The following is a 10,342-nucleotide window of genomic DNA, read 5'->3' on the forward strand; positions in this document are numbered from 1 at the left end:
CTATATACTTACTTTTTTTAAATGTTGAATTTTATTAAGAATGAGATTGCCAAATTTTCTTAGATCAATAAGTTTGGATTCCATAGAACTTTCGTAACACTTATTTACATTATATAATTTCAAGATGTATCATAAATCATCTCAAAAAGTTATTTCGCAAAAAAACATGGAAAATTCTTCACAACTTAAACAACTTATGGGAAATTTTTTCTATGGATTCATGGACATAAACATTCTGTCTTAGTTCTCTTACAAGTACCCATGGTGTAGTGGTTATCACATCTGCCTAACACGCAGAAGGTCCCAGGTTCGAAACCTGGTGGGTACATAACGGGATGTCATCCTTTTCCATTTTTTTTTTTTTTTTTTTTTTGCATTTTTCTCGAAAAGAACAATTTTTTTTTGTTACTAAATTTTTTTTTATATGGAATTCCAATTATACGAATACATATTTTACGAACCAGGGCTATAACTAGAAGGGCAGAACCCTAACTTGCGCCGCCCGCTATGTGTTACATTTTTAATAAATTTTTCTTTCTATCTGCGATCTTCTCTTCGATTAAATAGTTGCCTTTCTGCAATTTTTCACTACACAGATTAAATAAATGTAATTTTGTTTGAAAGATGAAAAATTTTCGAAAGTCACAAATTAGCTATATTGAAACACGTTCCAGTTTAAAGATTCGGTCTGTAAAGCGTTACATTTACACAGATGCAATAATCTTAACAGAGATTAAGGCCTGAATGTGCCATATATATTAAATATTTTTATTTATCTTATCTTTCCTATAACTGAATAATATTTTGATGAGCGTATAGTAAGTGTAGAGCCATATAGGAAATTTATTATTTTTTAAACACTTAAACTTATCACAAAAATTGCTGAATTCTGAAACTTTAAGAAAGAAATGAAGAAATTGCAGACATATCATTTTGCTGTTCCAAATTACACTAAATTCAAGATAAGGATATATCACCAGGTAAGAACATGTTAATATGCACATTACAAAAATTCCTTTTTAAGAATGAGCGAGTTGAAAAATAGATTTTGAAAACTACAAGAGTCAAAAGGGCAGGCAAATGAAATTGATGTGGAACTAATGTTTATAAATGTATTAAAACAAATTTTGCTAAGCACAGAACAATGGAAAAAGATGCAATTAAAATATTAGCCGAAATAAAATTTCGTTTTCTTTGCAGCAACGAAAATAGTACAGTAAAGGAAATCATATGCATTCTGGATAATTTCTTTCCAACTGATTTAGACCGAAATTTGACATAGAATTACAATTTTATATTAAGATCACACATTTAATTTCAGAAAGTCATTGCATTTTTCAAATATTGCTTATATATGCATGCAAATGTACTGATATTCGATTTCTCCGAAATTTTATATGGATTTATACAGCACATCATAAAAATGTGTACCAAATTCTATTCATCTAATTTTGAATTTTATATATATATATTTCAAAATTTAAAAGAAATATCCATATTTTTCCAATTCATATACAAAATTTCATCCCTTTAGTTCAAAGGGATGTTCATCATGTTCACTAATAAACATTATTCCAAGCACGTATTTTTCTGTATTTAGGAGATATGAAATACTGAGATATTGGCAAATTTCGTATTCGTAGATAATTTTTAATATCGCAGATTAGATTTCAATATGCAGATCTAATGATACTTTTAACTTTAATATTCTGTCATTACTATCTCGTATATAAAGTAATCCGTAATTTACCGATCTGAAACAAGTTTCAAACAAAGAAACGTTAACAATTTAGTGAAATTACTTCACTTATTATCACTTAAATTTACATGAAATGCACCAAATGAAGCTTGTTTTCTTAACTTTTTGTAGTTCCAAACACCGTAAAATTCGATAAGAATTCTTTGAAAACGTTTTCCCATTAAATACTGCAGTTTAAGAAACTTTTCAGTATTAGTATACAGGCATTTTAAAATTCCAAAAAACTCACCTGAAAAGCAGATATTTGTATAAATTATGAAGTTTGAGATTTCATAAAAAAATTCGTAATTTGAAATAAGAAAAATTTATTTGCAATTTATAGATACATTTGCAAGATTAAGGATTATAGATAATACATTTGCAAAGATTCTGTGCAAAATAAGATTTCATAAAAACAATTTTTAGAAATAATTATTGAAATAAAAGATTGTGTAGTTTTTAAGAATGAAATATAAATATCACAGAATTTTAAAATAAATACTTTCTAAATATCACCTATTAGTGCTACTAGTATGTGATAAAAGTACAATTAATTTATCAAATTAATGTAATATAATAACGTATTGTTAGGCAAAATACATAGTGTGCAGTATTGCAAAAATAAAACCATTTGAATATCCATCTTTGCAAGCATGAAATAAATCAAGTTAATTACATTTAAAAAATATTTTTAAAACACAAGATATATTCACAGAAGTTGTTTTCTTTAAATAGTAGAAACTGAATTTTTAATTTCATATTTTTATGAATATAGAATCTTGAAATAATTTTTTTAATTAAATACAAAATATTTATTAATAAACATTTTTTAAATTAAACACAAAGTAGCATCTTATATACGGAATAAAAAGTGCAATTAAATTATTTAATCGATAATTATAACAATATTTCAATATTATATGGACATAAGTTAACAAAATTTTAATATTTTAATGTTTTGTAGAAAGGAAGAATATTACAAAATTTTATCTTTACAAGCATGTACTAAATTAAATAAAGATATTACTTTGTATATAAATGCAGCGGCAAATTCAAAAGGAAAGATGAGATTTTACTCCTATTTAACGCAAATGATATTGACTTAATTCATAGGAAATATACAAGAGCGAATGAAAAAATCCATTATATTTCTATAAATTGATGATATTGTAAATTCCATTAAACATATTTAAATTTTTTTAAAATTTATGTAAGGCTAATTTTTTAGAATGGAAATTTTAGAAATCTTTAGCATTTTAGCAGCATAAAAAGTTTCTAGCAATTTTACATGTTGAAGAGGTTGTCATTAAGAATATCAAGATTTAAGCGTAATAATATATTTTAAGATGTGCATTGTTGCCATTCTTTGCATTCAAAATTTTTCTAGAAAAGTAACAATATTTAATTCTGTAAAGGCTAACCCTACACAGTTAATATAGTGTTTTATAAGTGTCAGTTCTGCGACACAGCGCGTTTTTACTTAAAGTATATTGATCATCATGTTGATCAGACATGGTGATCAATTAAAAAGAAATAAATTAAGGGGATATCTGATTGGCTGGCCGGCCGAGCCAATCAGATATCTTTGCGCGAAAACTATTTAAAAAAAGGGGGGGGGGGCTTGGTAAAATTTCCATTTTATTTAATATAATTTTCCTATAAATGTAATAATATTAATTAAAAATTATGTTTTGTATTTAATATTTAAAATAGTGAGATTAACTTTAAATTTAGACAAACTAGAATTTTTATTAAAAATGTATTTGATAACGAATGCAAAAAAATGGCAACGTATTTTAAATTATTTGCATAGAAAGTAAAAAAAAAAAATTGAAATTTTAAAGATTAACATTAAAAAGATGCATTTGAACTGATCTATACTGAAATTGTATTTTAACTTAATAGCTATGAAGATTATTAATAAACTTATCTTTAAGGAAAAAATATTTGCTACCTTAAATAAGAAAGCTCATAATAATTCAAGGTATTTTACCGCTTTAGGTAGTTTCTAAATGGTTACATTCAGCAACTAACTTTAACATTCAAAACTACACAATTAAAATTAATGCATAATATATAGATGAAGGAAAGTTAATTTTTTAAGGAAAAATGTTTGCTTATTTATATGCTACAAATAAGAAATTTATTATTTGCAATAAGCCTGATTGTAATCTTGTTGAAAAAGTCATGATATTGTAACAAATTCCTTTCATTTTCTTTGTGAACAAAGATATCTACAGTTTTGACATCATGAATTCAGTGTTGACTAACGTAAACAAGATAAACACCAACTTGCATCAAAGTCTCAAATATAAAGTTTAAACTAATTCTAAACATTTAGGAAGTCAAGCATTTGACTAACCAATAGGATACAAAAAATTGCAGAAGTTTGAGGTATTTTATTTAAACATTTCAGATGCTGATTCAGAAAATGGGAAAATGCTAATAAATTTAAAATATAGATAAATATTGAGAAATGTTTGTACTATATTAATACTTAATTTTGAATTATAATTAACTATACTTAATTTTTGTACTATAAGAATTTATATTTTAAGAATTAGCAACATTTCATTGAATATTAGCCACTGAGACCACAAATGAAAGCTGACTTACAAACGAAAAAGTGAATTGATAAGTAAAGCGATTTTCTGAAGCTTAAAAGCTGTAATTAACAAAAGCTTTACATAATGGTAGATGGCAATTGCGAAATCTTCAACGGACGAATTTTGGATTTTTCCGTAACAATGTTAACTCCCAGAAAAAATATCTGCAATACTTTTACGAATAATGGAGAAATACAGTCAGAGGGCAAGAAACTCGGAAAAAAACATGAAGCATTCAACATCAGTGTTCTTTCAAATGGGGTCAGTAAATTTTACAAAATCATAATTTACTTGGAAATTTTCATAAAAAGATTGAAAAGTGACGTGTTTCCTTAGTCAGCATTGTTGGACATGTTTTAAGCTTATTTATGATTAAAATATACATTTCTTACTCGTTTATATTGCTATGTTCTAACACATCTCGCATAGCAGTGCCAGATTTGGATTTGATAAAGATCTAAGCTAGTTGATATATGGGCCTTTTCTACGTCCATTTTTGTAGTACATTAAGCATATACTACACTTTTTCTAGCAAAAATTTTTTTAGGTATCTCCAAGTAAGTAGGGGTCTTAAACTATAGTTTATGTAGCTTATTCGAAAATCCGATTTTGATCAATTCGGAAGATCCCAGAAGTGTTGGTGCGAAGTTGTTTTCTTAACATGTCCTTCGACCCATATGCTCTATCAAAGGATTGGAATTGGATGAGGTCGATGATGGTCCACGAAGTCTTCTCAGCCGTCTTTAGAAAGGTCCATCTATATCCTGCCATCGCACCTATGTCACGGTCTCAACGTATGCGGATATGCATGTCCAAAACTTCCAGACTTGATAATAAGTCTAAAGTAGTAAGAAAAATACATATAAGCGAGCATGGATGATAGAAGAAATAAAATATGTTATTCAAACATTAAAATGATTATGGTCAGCACGAATAAACTTTTTCGTATACTCCTTAATAAGGATATCGTCCCTTCTCCCTCCCCAAGCACATAAATTTTTGTCCTGAGACAAGGTCACGGATGCCACGAATTCCGAATTTTTTATTTTGTGTTTCAATATAATAAAGAAAACTGAGCTTATGTTTTAAAAATTTATTTTCGACAATTGAAACCAAAAATTGATTCGTTGTTACGATTTTAATAATTTCATACGCCAAATTTATATAAATTGTTACTTTATGTTATTGACATGCATGTTAATATACAAATTGCAGATAATTAACCATTCGAAAGATTTGCTTTAAATTTTGGCACGAATCTAATTTAAAAGTATATTTAATTTTCTCCATTATTCAGTTTGTAAACAGATTTCTCTTGTTTTCAGATTGAAAATTTTTCCCGAGAAAGATTTAGATTTTTCTAAATTTGACAGAAATCTGCAAATTTGGTGCAAAGATCAAATGCCATCATACCGCCATTTTCATCCCCCCCCCTCAAAGCATTTGAGTTATCGTTGATAGACATTCCAAAAACTAGTTCGGACGCAGCGAGATCAGAAATATAAATATTTGGCAAAATCTCAAAGTCGAATATTTTGGCGATTTCTCATTGTATTTTTCGACACGAGAATGTAAACACGATTCGTCTTTCTTTTTTTAATATAAGATTCATACAAAACTTTCCTACTTACGATGCAACAATTTCAAATTCTACATTATTCTGCGATCACATCTTTTTTGAGAATTTCCCAAAAGATAAAAAGAACTAAAATCGGAATGCAAAATTTTTTCCGAAACTGCCTTCTGTTTCAACTTCAAAACGAGCTGCTCTGTGCAAAATACTAGCCCCTCTTGAGAATTCTCAATTATCAAGCTTTTCACTTTTCTTACTTATTAACATACAAAATTCTTTCATCCTCGTATTAAGCAACTTTTCAAAATTTATTTAACAGGTTGACAGTAGCATGACTCACCTGTGATTCACACATCTAATTCTACCGAACCGTCTATGACCACTTCCCTACAATAGTTAAGATATAGTTAAGAAGGGTTCATCTAATGAGGTTGTCCGTGGCAGTCAACTCTCTAAATCTATTCTAAACTCTTTTACCGGAAACTTCATTACTCAAAATAAATTACTTCGAAATATTTCATTTGAAAATTCTCTCCTTACCAAGAAGTCAACATTAAATATCCTTCATAATTTTGCAGCTTCAAAAATACTGCATAATCACAATTTCGGAGGCGGGGGGGGGGGGCAAACAAGCGTAAGTCGTCATGCGATTTAAAGAATGTCAACATTAAAAGCGTCATGTTTTAAAGCATCCAACATATTGAAATATTTTAATGAGGAAAAATTTAATACTTATTTTTGTTGAGTCTCTTGACAATTTGTAAAAAACTGACACTGATTATTTACAATTGTGCTATTTTACGCAGTTATATAAATGAAAGCAAAACTACAAAATTCTGCTCAAAAGTAATTTTGATAAAGTTTTATTAAAATTAAAGAAAATTGCGGGGAAATATTTGTATTTAAATGTGGTTAAAAAATATTTTTTATATAGCAATATATTTGGCAATTAGATAAGAGAAGTGTTAGCATTTCAATCAATTTTTTTAAAAGTTGAAAATTAATAAAAAAGAATCCATTCTAACTCAACATTTGCTACTGAAGAAGTAAGTACTTGTTGAACTCGATAACTATAGACCCAATGGTCCGATTCCAAAGCGTTTTAAGCGATTTTTGCATCATGCATGGCCCATTAAGCAGTTTACAGGTCTAAGATTATCATCTGTAAATGTTAAAAATTAAATATCCAAGTTTAGGTACATTACCTAATAAATGAGGTGTTCTGTCAGCCAAAAAGTGACGTCTTGTTTTTCTTTAGAAATTGTTTGAAGGAAACATCAAATCTGAAGTTTAATTAGCATAGTTTTATTTCGTAAAATGACTGTTTTCTCTTAAAATTTCTGTTAATCAACTTATTGATAATTTGTTTCTGCTTTGACTGCTCAATTTCTGGACTTTTCATTTGAAGAGAACCACCTTGACTTGTATTAAGAGGAATACGAAAATATTTAGACTTTTCTTTTAGATAATTGACTTCATTTAGTGGGTAGCTTTAATAACTTCTGCTTGCTATTGAATGTTGAAGTTATTTTTTTTGGAACAAAACATCAACATCGAGTGACATCTGAAAGAGAAAAAAAGAATTTTTACTCAGAATAATGTTCAATGACTCGCGAATTTATCGAAGATGGAATTCGCTTGAAATACCAATGCTAGTATAATTGAATATATAAGAAGATATCTTTAAATTAATAAAGCTTTTGATTATTAATATTTGGAATATTAATTTGTTGTGGAATGTTTTACATAAATTGTGAAATAGTTTCCTATGTATCACAAAAAGTTTCTACTAAGTTCGGATGGAAGCTTTCAATGCATTTGTAATAAAATATCGTTCAATTCGTAAACATTTCTCAAAGCAAAAATGAATAGATTTTTAAAGAGTACACAATATCATTTCTACGCGAAATTTATTTTTACACTAGTATTATCAAAGTGTATAACTTACCAAGTCCTTGAAGAACTTTAACTTCGATATTCTTGAAAATCGGGTATTATATCAATAAATACTGATGGGTATTTCTTGAATATTCAGGAGAACAGGAAGTCGAATGAAGACTGAAGTTCACTATCACTGAGAATGGCATATTCTTTCTCCAAGATGACATCATTCTGATCTTAAATTTCATATTTGATAAGGTAAATTTTATACTTGATGTTTTCTCTGGCATTGCGTTTTACCAAATCAGTGAAAGTACAGGAAATGAGTAATACTCGATTCTTATTTATAAATCATCACATGAGACATTTAACAAAAACATGGATCTAGATCAATTTGGATTAGAAACTAAAATCTTGAAAAAATCTATAGAATTCGATTTTTGAAATAAGATGAATTCTAAAAGAATAAATCTTTGCAAGCAGTTTACAAATGGAGAATATAAAAATCAAATCGTATTTCTGAACGATGAAATAAAATCCGTTCTCTACGATTTTACTATCCCCTTCATTGTTTGTCCCAAGGGGAGGGCACCTCCCCTCGTTGAGGCTGGGAAGCTTCCGGCATAGTGGGTGGTTCTCGTCACCCTTGTGGATGCACAAAAAGTTGAGGCTCTACCTCCTTCCATCGATGATGGGACGTACTTCCTTAGGGAAGTGTTGTACCTTGGCCAGCGATGGCCCTTATTACTCAACCATAGTTCCTGCCAGTGTTGCTGTCACGGCGGTCCGGTCATTCAACTTTTTCTGCGTGCCTTCTGATCCCCAACATTATTTATAATCAAATATCCAACTAACTTCTAGGGTACAGTCGACCACTCTCCACCACTGAGGGGAGCAGTATTCATAGGAAATATCCAATTGCCTATAGCTTATAAAATGAATTTATCACACATTTTGGAGAAAGTCTTCAAATATTTCACCGGTACATTTTCTTCATTTATTCTTATTTCAGTTCTTGCAATTATCACTTCGATTGAGTTCAGAGACTTTATTTCTTATATATATTCTCATTTTAATTAGGAATGTTGATAAAAATATTCAAAGTCTGAATAGTAGTTTTTTTATTAATAAATTGCCTTTAACATTTTTCATCGTTCATTTCGAATATAATATGGATGAAACGAGCATCATATGAGCCATTCCAAATTGTATTCATGTCAGAAATTTCGCTATGATTATGAGAAAATACTGCAACAGCCACAGATAGTTAATAGGACTTAATTCTCTGAAAAAGCAACTTCGAAAAGCAGAAAACTTCGAATTCTGTTTTTATTCTTTCTTTCGGCTTTTATTCTTTCATAATTCGTATTCATAATTCGGCTTTTATTCTTTCCACTTTCGAGCTTCTAGTACACTTTTGAGAAAATTTAATATTGCATTATGAAGTTCTGATTCCATATCATTAATTGGAGTTGATTATTTGGAGACTTCTTTTACCAGGCTCTATTTCCCATTACTTATTGGAAATATTCTACATGCTCTTATCTTAGTAACAATGGACCGTACAAATTAACAACGCGGTATTCAGGATACTACAATAAAAACTCAAAAAATTTCGAAAAGTTATTAAAATATACATCTAGAATGGTAATAAGTTTATGAAAATGACTAGGAGGTTCGTAGCGCTAAGGCTTTCAGATTCAACATGTGCCAATATATACAGGAGAACTTAACCCAAATTAAAAAAAATTTAGCAATGAGGTCTATTGACTAGGCAACTTTTTGCACTTTAAAGTAAGGAATAAAATTCGAATATTTAAAAGGAGGGAATTGACTATTTGCGAAATGCATCTGAACATTTGAATGAACTACTTGGTTAAAATTTCAGGAGCGACTTATTGTTTTATGGTAAAGACGGACTTTACTACTCCAATCAATTATGTGATGAATTAACTGGAATGGTCCCCCCTTAACTCTCTCCAACGCGTGCAAAATACGGCGAGATTTCTATTTAGTTCCGTATTGTGGTTAAAAGAATTGTATTTTGAATCTTCCTGTTCATCGATCAAGTCCAGTAATTGACACGAATCTGATCAAGAAAAATATATATATAATTTTTATTTTATACACATACACACGGTCAAATAGTCAATTATCTGATAAAATTTTCGAAATTGAAGCTATCTTGTATTTTCAATACAAAGTTTTTGAATAAAAATTCCTCCATTTGCTTATTGCATTCGAGTTACCGTATCAATATTCACACGTATAAAAGTACCGACTAACGCATCTTCGACGATAAAGTCTGAAATTAATACAAACCTAATTCTTGTGATAAAATCATATCCCTAATTTCATTGATGTAGTTTATAGCATTGTTCAATTGACATGCTCACGTGGACAATGATGAGCCGAGATACCTGCAGCAACCACATTTTGCAATTTTGCCGACAAATCTAGTCAACGAATTTTATCTGTCTCGGATCGTTTTGGTATCGAGTCACCGAAATTGCACATAGAAAATTTTTTCCAAAACATCGGTAA

At 29.1% G+C, this 10,342-nt stretch overlaps 1 non-coding gene across 1 annotated transcript; it reads left to right on the plus strand.

Moving 5' to 3' along the window:
- The first annotated feature begins 255 nt into the window (after positions 1–255).
- On the plus strand, positions 256–328 carry Trnav-aac (transfer RNA valine (anticodon AAC)). Its single transcript has one exon. It is a non-coding gene; the product is annotated as a tRNA-Val (tRNA).
- The last annotated feature ends 10,014 nt before the right edge of the window (positions 329–10,342 follow it).

This window comes from Argiope bruennichi, chromosome 4 (genome assembly GCF_947563725.1).
Source record: "Argiope bruennichi chromosome 4, qqArgBrue1.1, whole genome shotgun sequence".
NCBI lineage: Eukaryota > Metazoa > Arthropoda > Arachnida > Araneae > Araneidae > Argiope > Argiope bruennichi.